Genomic DNA, 9,062 nt, shown 5'->3' with positions numbered 1-9,062 from the left:
AGCTCCCAGCCCCTGGGAAGGAGCCACTGCCTGTATTTGTCTCTGGGGGATGTAATTCTTGCCCCCCACTCATCCTATCCCACCTGGCTCCGCATGCTAGACAGCAGGTGTCCGGGTGAAATTCAGAGTCCACAAGGAATGATGATGATGATGGAGGAACAGAAACTCACTCAAGTCTCAGGGAGCCAGCCCAGGGGGGTCAGATTCGGCATGACTGGAAGGTAGTTATTAAACCCACCAGACAAAGGAGCGCTCTGGAGCCCTCAGATAAAGGCCAGCAGCCCCTTGGGAACCTTGTGCTTCTGCGACAGCCAGGGTGAAGCTACTGAGACTCTAGGCCACTGCAAGGGCTCCTCAAGGGCTCCCAAAAGTCAGAACCCCGGTGGCTTTGACTCAGGGGGAAGCTGCTGACTTCTCTTATCTCACCCCCTGGTGAGCAAGGGTGAAGTCGTGTGCTTAGCAAGGCTTTGGGAGTGGATCCAGGGGTTGTTTTTGCTGCTTAAAAACAGACCCGCTCCCAGCATCCAAAGCAACTGGGAGAAACTGGTTGTCCAAACTTCTAAGTGGGTGTGGATGGGTGCAGTGTTCCAGGTTCCGTTCTGACTCCTTGCACACCCCATCTCCCCTTCCCCTCCCTAGACTTGGGCTTCCACTCATGGCTACCAGCTCCTCTGACCCAGAAACAACTTCCCTCTCCACCCTGTTGGGTAAAGGCCTCCAGCGGAAGTGTCGGAAGCACTCCAAGCCCAGGAATCCTGGGGGTTGGGGGTCTCACTAAACTAAACCCCCTTGTGGTGAATTCTACCTGCAGCTGTCATCCAATGTTTAAATACTGTTTGGCTCTCTGTGTCCCTCTGGTTTGCCTCTGGGTGAGACTCAATGATGAGGTGAGGAAGTTGGGGTGAGCAGAAGGCTGCGCCTTGGGGGTTCTGGGAGTTTCCGGGCAGTGGCAGAGCCGGCTGCTGGTGATGGTGCCTTTGGGACTCGTGCTCTCTTTGCGCCCTGCTGTGCTTCCCCTGCAGGCTCTGACACCTGCCTCGGGCCAGGGAGTCCTGCAGTGAACAGACTCAACCTGCCCTTCTGTCCTGGCAGAAACTATGGCTGCCGGGCCTTGAGGGTCGCTGACCACAAGGAGAGCCTTTCCTCCAGCAGAGCAGGGACCTGTCGACAAGAAGCTCAGGGGAGGAGGTGGCCCCACGCCCTCCTGCTGCTGCCCGGGGTCAGAGAGGGGGCCCTAAGGGGAAAGCACAGGCCTCAGCTTTGCTGCTGACCAGCTCTGTGGCTTTTGGAAAGTCACTATTTAAAATGTTTTATATATTTTTTTACTAGGTAGGAGATACATCTCTTATGAGCCTCTCAGGAGGCTGCTCAAAGCCTGTGCAGTTCTGAAGTTCTGTGTGGAACTCGTGGCCCTGGAATCAACAGAAATGTGGCTGCGGCTGCCAGTGCTGATGGAGAAGACACAGTTCCCAGGGAGAACATTCGGGCTCAGGTTGAACTCGGTGCCATGCCGTTGTCACATGGGATGAAAAGGGAAAATTTTAGTTTTGAGATGAGAACAGGAGAAATAACTGAGTTTATCACTGTAAGGAAAAGATAACTGCGACTAATTATGGCCGCTTGGAAGGCTTTCCTGGGGAAGCAGAGACGTCCATTCTCATGTCCACCCTGGCGTCTGAGACCATCGGTCAGCACCACTTCTTTCCATCTTCATTCAACACATATTTATTGTGATTCTATTGCATGAAGTCAAGCACCTATCGTGTGCTTATTACCCTATCACTTACTGTTGTTTTTTCATCGTGGTAAAGTGTGCACAATATAAAAGTCACCATTTTTGAGTGCAGAGTTCAGCAGCGTTGAGTATGTTCGCATTGCTGTGCAGCCAGTCTCCAGAACTCCCCATCCTGCAAAACTGAAGCTCTACACCCGTTAAACTGCTCCTCCCAGCCCCTGGCAACCCCCGTTCTACCTTCCGTCTCTGTGAATTTGCCTATTTTAGATAACTCATAAATGTGGTATCATGCAACATTTGTCTTTTTAGTGACTGGCTTATTTTACTGAGCAGAATGTCCCCAAGTCTCATCCATGTTGTAGCCTATGTCAGAATTTCCTTCCTTTTTTTTTTTTTTTTTTTCCCCAGGAGTCTATGTTTCTGTTTATTAGAAAATTCTAGGTAAAATATCATATAATTAGAGCTCAATAAAAACAGCATGGAGACTGGATACTGGTTGTAAGAAGGAGAAAGGCATATCTGTTAGAGACTCTGACAGTGTAAAGGGGCTGGTGAATCTTAATAGCAAGGAGAGCACACAAAGCAGTTCTAGTTCTTCATAGCAAGTTAGTAAGACAGTACAAGAAGAAAACTGCTTTCCCACTGCAGACAGAAGACCATTCTCACAATTCTCTACGTCCGGGGACAGAGTTTCAATGCGGGATCGAACTGGAAAGGTTTGAATACCAGGCATTTTGTTATTCTGTTTAGGTTCGCCAGGCTCTCTACTCAGAAGGGAGCTTGATATTCACGATCTGGTAGCTCTAGAGCGCCGTGCAGTCTCCGAGCTGTGGACCGGTGAGCTGGCAGCAGGATTTTAGGAACCTAGCAGTCTTAGGGACAAAACCTAATCCCTGAGTTTGTGCTAGAGGAACAAGCACAGGAATTGGAGTCAGACAGACTTTGGTTTGAACCCTAAGAGGAAATTACTAGTTGTGTACCACGGAACCAGTCAATTCACTTTCTGAAGGCTCACTTTCCACATCTGTAAAATGGATTTAATACCTCGAGGGACTGCTGTGTAGATTAGGGAACTCATGCACGCATGCACACACCCCATCTGGTGGTGTCTAACCTTCAGTAAATGGCAGAGGCAGTATTAGGATAAGCTTTGTTCTAGAACTAAAAATAAGTCCTGTATTAAAACTACTCTGGAAACCAATATAATTGAGGTGCAATATCACCATACCTTTTCCAGTCTTACGATTGGATCTGGAACATTGCTGAGGAGTTCTAAAATAATGTTAGAGATTAGGGAAGAAAACAACGTGGAAGGCGGGGCAAGGAAAGGAAGCACGCAGAGACAGCGCTCTTCCCTGTGCCTCTCGGTCTCTGCGAAGTACTAGCGGAGCTCCTCCGTGATCTCCATGTTGCTCACGTCGCATTCCACACCCCCATCTGACTCGGTCTCCACCTCCTCCTCTGCGGACCAAGTTTGGTCTTCTCTTGTGCTGTCATGCGGATGCTGCCCAGACCTTCTAGAATGTGAATAATTGCATCCGGAGCCCTGGGATGCTGAATGATGGTCATAGAAGGACTGAGGAGATCCACCCTCGTTAGCATGAGAGCTTTGGGAAAGAGCTGCCGAAGGGAAGTACCATGGGGAACTGAAATAAGATTCTATGGCTTTCCTATAGGCGTTCTGGTGGCTGTGCATCCAAGCCATCGCTTGCTGATAATGTTGCCAGTATCTTGCATATACTGGATGAGCAGACCAAGGCTCAGCAGCTTTCGATGATACTGCCTGCTGGCTTGGCCCACTCGTCAGTGCCTGCGACAAAGGATGGCTAGCAACACACTCAGTGGTGCTTTTACTTTTAGGTTTCTGATGTATTTCTTCGGTCTCCTCCATCCTTTGCCGCCATCTCTGACTGTGAAAGTCCAAATGGGCACTGCCACTCCCTGGGAGTGTCTCCTACTCTTTTATGGCACACGCCTTTGTGGACTGAACAGCAACTTTTCTTCTAATGGGATGGTGGAGCTCGTGGTTGCGCAGCTTGCGGATCCTGGGCAGTGGGCGAGCAGGGGCCTACTTCTGAATTTCCTTCCTTTTTAAGACTGAATATAGTAATATCCTATCACTTACTTTTAAAAAGAAAAATTGGTTGGGGGCTGGCCCTGTGGTGTAGTGGTTAAGTTTGGTGTGCTCTGCTTCGGTGGCCTGGGTTCATGGATTCGGATCCCAGGTGTAAACCTACGTCTCTTGTCAGCCATGCTGTGTTGGAAACCCACATTTAAAATAGAGGAAGATTGGCACAGATGTTAGCTCAACACACGAAAAAAGAAAAAGAAAAGGAAAGACTGGTTGAAATCTAATTTTTCTGTTGGCCAGTGGGGAGGGCCCGGCCTGTGGTAGTAAAGGATGAGAGAGCCACGGCTGAGGGGAAGTTCAGGCCGCTCCTCTTGATGGTTAAGGAATGCTTTGGTGTCACTTTCTCCTTCTTCCCAGCAGATGGCAGCACACTCTGAGTGGGGCCAGCTAATCTGTCTGAGAAAGTCAGCGGAGGCTCCAGACAAAAGGGAGGGCTTTGTGGCACTGCCGAGATTCTGCATTTTTGGTGTTGAATCTCCCAGTTGTTTTCTCCTTTAAGATATGAAACAAAAATCTCCACTTCAACCATCATATATTAAGATTCTGTTATCTACCGTGAGCTTGCACGTTGATTTCTCTTTTTTGTCTTCACAACATCCCTCTTCCTGTTTTACAGAAAAGTGAAACCCACAGAGGTTAAGGGACTTGCCCAAGGTCACACAGCTTCTAAGTGGAGGTTCAGGAATTTGAGCTCAAGGCCAGTCTTCTTTCTAGCATATGTAAATATGTAAATATGTATATGTAAATATGTAAATAATCATAGTAAACATGTAAATTATTTTTATTGAGTTTTCTTCCTTCATTCCTCCCTCCCTTCCTTCCTCCCTTTCACAAATATGTTGAGCTCCTCCATGTTCTAGGCCCCAAGAATCTCCACTCAGATCTTTTCTATTATGGGTTCCCAAGAGATTGACTCAGCTGCTTGGTAACTGGCAGTCTCCCAAGAATTCAAGAATTCTTCCTTTCTGAAAGGCTGGCTAGTTTAAAGTAGCAGGGCCTGAGGGTTAGAGCTTCTCATCCTAAGGACTTTGCAAAGCAACCAGGCCTTTTCTCGCTGCCTCCAACCACTTCTAGGCTGGCAGTCACTTGACCTTCATATTGCCTTGCCCTTCCCCATGCTCTGCCAGTCCAGTGTCCCCGGAACAGAAGTGTCCTCTCAGAGAGGAGGCAGCCAATGGGAAGCCCTGGGCTGGGAATCTGGGTGGTCCTGCAGAGCCAGGGGTTAATCCTGAGAGACAGGCAGCTTTTGTAAAAGGAGAGTGTGGAACTAGGCGCTCTCAACACCCTCCTCCAGTTCTGGTGATCACATTGCTCTGCAGGAGATTGCTTGAGGGGTGGGCATGCAACCCAGGCTGGCCAGTGAGGTGAGAAGTCTGCGGGGCACTTCTGGGACAGGGTTTCTCACTTTTAAAAAGAGTCATAGAGGGTACAGGCCCTTTACCTCCACTGGACATTTCATGTCTGGATATGACACCTAGCACTAAGGCAGCCACCTTGTGGCCGTGAGGGCAGCTGGCCTGAGGACCGAGTCGCTGTGCCTAGGGCCACTGACAGAAAGATGGCGAGAAGCCTTGGTCCTCACTGAGTTGACCAGCATGAGCTCTTCCCTATTTTAGGACTTCTTGTTATGTGAACTAATTTATCTTTCCTTATTGTTTAGGCCATTTTGATTGGGTTTTCTGTTATTTTCAAATAAGAGCTACCTAATCGATAGTCACCTTTGCTTTTTCAGAGTTGTGTGATCCCCAAAGTCTGCAGGCCTTTTCCTAAGGAAGTCAAAGCATTTTTCAATTGCAGACTGGGAACTGGAATTCATCTACTCATTCATTCAACAAATATTTATCGAGAACCTAGAATCATATTTTTAAAAACTCTGTGACACATTTTCTCCCCTACAACTCAAAATCTCTGAAATTGGGATGTGTCTTAAATTGATGGCATGTTTTGATTTCTGCTGGCCACACAGCAATCTTCTTTTAAAGATTGGCCCTGAGCTAACATCTGTTGCCAATCTTTTTTTTTTCCTTCTCCCCAAAGCCCCCCAGGACATAGTTGTATATTCTAGTGGGATAGTGTATATTCATGTGGGACGCTGCCTCAGCATGGCTTGATGAGCAGTGCCATGTCTGCACCCAGGATCCAAACCAGTGAAATCCTGGGCTACTGAAGCGGAGGGGGTGAACTTAACCACTTGGCCACAGGGCCAGCCCCCTATATGGCAATCTTGATGGGGTTGTCATCGCCTTTGCAGACATCCAAAATCCCGGTATCAAAATGTATAGAATGAGTGTCAATAGCTTGGCAAAAAACAAAAAAAATCCCAAAATACTTATGGAGCATGCTCTTAACAAGTAAGACCGAAATGGTTGTGGGGGAGGTGGTGGATCAGACAGGTTTGGCATCACTTGTGCTATGCCTGGATCCACAAAATTGTGAAGCTTGCTAAGAGCCCAGCATGTATGACACTTGGCTCTTCTATGGATCCTTTTGAGAAATGCCACATCATCAACATTCTTGATGCCTCAAAGGATGGCAGTGTGTGAAAAAGATGGTCATTGTCACTCTCAGTCAAAGGGAGAGGAGTCAGATTCGGAATGAGAGGAAGTTCTGTAAATACCTTAGCCCACTTATTTCACTTCTCCTTCCCATTTTATTATGCACGAGTGATTTATGATGAAAACCTATGACTAACTGAATCTAAAAGAGCTCTTTCTGTAAGTGTAAAATAAAAGTTCTGGGTGAAAGTGTAGTGGCCTAGTTTAATTGGCAGCATGTTTTATTTCTTAGTAGTCCATAAAACAATGGTATGCCTTATACTCAGTGATGTCTTAAGTTAAATGATATGTACTATGTGCCAAGACTGTTCTGCTGTGGAGATGACAGTGAACAAGACAAAACCCTGGTTGTTTGCACAGGTTCACTGTGGAGAGTCCTATGCATGTCATTCAGGGACCTATATAACGGCCACTTTTTATCAACTGAAAGCTTCCAAAGTTGCTCTGAGGTCATAGTCTCCAGCCATTCACAAGGATTTCCCCTTTTCATTGTGCTTGGAAGTGGCCCAGAGCACCTCTGTTCTCATCTAATTGGTTGAAACTCAGTCACATGGCCACATCCCTGGCAGGGGAATCTGGGAAATGTAGTCTGGCTGAGCACCCAGGAAAAAAGGTGAATATGGATGTTGATGAGCAGCCAGCAGTCTGTGCCACACACTGTAAGCAACAGGTGGAAGTAGGGGAGAGTCCAGCAGCCCAGGGCCTCCCCAAAGAAAAGGAAACAAAAACACCAACCTGCTCATCCCACCCCAGTCTGTCTGGGGATGCAGTCCCAATACCAGACACATCGCTGAATAGGAAGGTGTTCTTGGCTCAGAATATTAGCTCCATGTGTCACTAATAGACCTAGTTTTAATGGGTTGGTGGAGTCTATGGTGCTTATCCTAAACCATGAATCTCTACTTGAGCTATTGTGGGGCAGAAGATATTTGTCAGGAGGCCCTGAACAGCCCCATCACACAGCACTGCTGACGCCACCAATCTGCCCGCTCTGAGGGGCCAGAAGGGAGTGGTTTTCTCGGTAGAGTATGTGCTGGTGACTCGGAATGCGGGGCTCCAGCTTCCAGGATACAGGACAGAGCAACGGAAGGCCCGCAGAGGAACTGGTGTTTCACCAATTACAAGCTGTGTGACCTTGGGCAAATCACTTAACGTTTCTGGGCATCGGATTCCTCAGTTGTAAATGGACATTCCTCAAATGTCAACGTAGCCCTAACATCTGCCCTCACTACCTCACAGGCTGTTGAGAGGGTCCAGGGAACGGAAGTAAGGGGAGAGCTTTGTGATTGTAAAGCTTTATACAAACACTAGGCTGTGTTGATGAGGAGAGTACGGAGTCTGCAGCTGGGAGGGACCCCCGAATGCTCCTTGAGTGAACAAGGGTGGTCTTGCTCACGCTCACTACATCTGATTTGACATTTCTAAGCCACTTGTTTGAAAGCCTCTCCTTCTCCTCCCCAGACACACACACACACACACACACACACACACACACACACATATACAGACACACAGTGGGGCTTGTTCCATTTGGTATTCGGGGTAAAGCCTTTAAGTCATGGTGAGGAACAGGCCTAATATTAGTGGAAAATCCTTGAGAAAGGGGGGAAATCTGGGGCCGTAGCTGCTCTCTCATCCTGTGTGGCAAGTGAATGCGTACTTCGTTGGCAGCGCCCAACCTTGGCTGGGAGTACCAGGAGGAGCCCGTATGCCAGGGCCATGCAGCTTTGTCTCCCCTGCTCAGGCCAGGGTTGTTTCCTTTGTGGACTGGCTCCTTTCTGAGGCTCCACACCTCTTCAGCATGAACCACGTCTGTCATTTGCTGAATCCTGCGGCATATCCCTGAGTTTCGGGGCCTTTAAACCTTTGCCGTCTCCTCTTGCCCCTCTAATAGATCCTAGAGTGCAGAGCGGTTGGGAATGGATGCATTCTCTCCATTTCAGAGGCATGCAACTTGAGGCACAGAGAGAGGAAGCAATTTCTTCAGGTGGGGCCCAAAAGGCGGATGGCACGTAACTGAGAAAAATTCCCTTGGAAAGAAGGAGGGCCTGCCAGGACATTTCTGGTTGTGATGACAGGACATATTGTCTTACAAGGCTGGGAAGGATTCTGAATCCAAGTATTAGCCACAGGCCTCAGAACTGGGGATTCTGCAACCAGGGTGCTGGCTCCCTCGCTGTTTGTCTTTGTTTCTCTGTGTATGTCGACCTTCCTCTCCCCCTGCAAACATCTGAGAGAGGACAGGGCCACGGCAGCCCCGATGTGGCACCCTAGAGGAAAGAGAGAGCTCCTATCCTGAGGGTCCTTGTATTCATCCCAGGGAGTGAATCGGTCCTGCAGCTCAGGTCATATGCCCACCACTTGGTTGTGTCACTGTCGTGAGTGGGGAGAATGCAGATCTGTCATTGCCCAGGCAATCCATCAGTACAGAGGGGGGTGGGAAGAACGTGTGCTGAGGATAGCTGCGGAGGAGGGTGTTTGTGGGCGTGTGTGTGTGCGTGTGTGTGTGTGTATGAAGTGCAACCTGCCAGGACTGTTGTAACTTGGTGTGAGCAATGTTGAGGAGCAGAGGCTGAAGCAGGACCGCATCCTCCCTGGGCTCCGGCAGCTTCCTGAAGGATGGGTCAGCAATGGTTGTCAT

Source organism: Equus quagga, unplaced genomic scaffold, assembly GCF_021613505.1.
Source record: "Equus quagga isolate Etosha38 unplaced genomic scaffold, UCLA_HA_Equagga_1.0 220_RagTag, whole genome shotgun sequence".
Classification (NCBI taxonomy): Eukaryota; Metazoa; Chordata; class Mammalia; order Perissodactyla; family Equidae; genus Equus; species Equus quagga.
The sequence above is the reverse complement of the archived record's forward strand: the minus strand, read 5'-3'. Positions refer to the sequence as shown.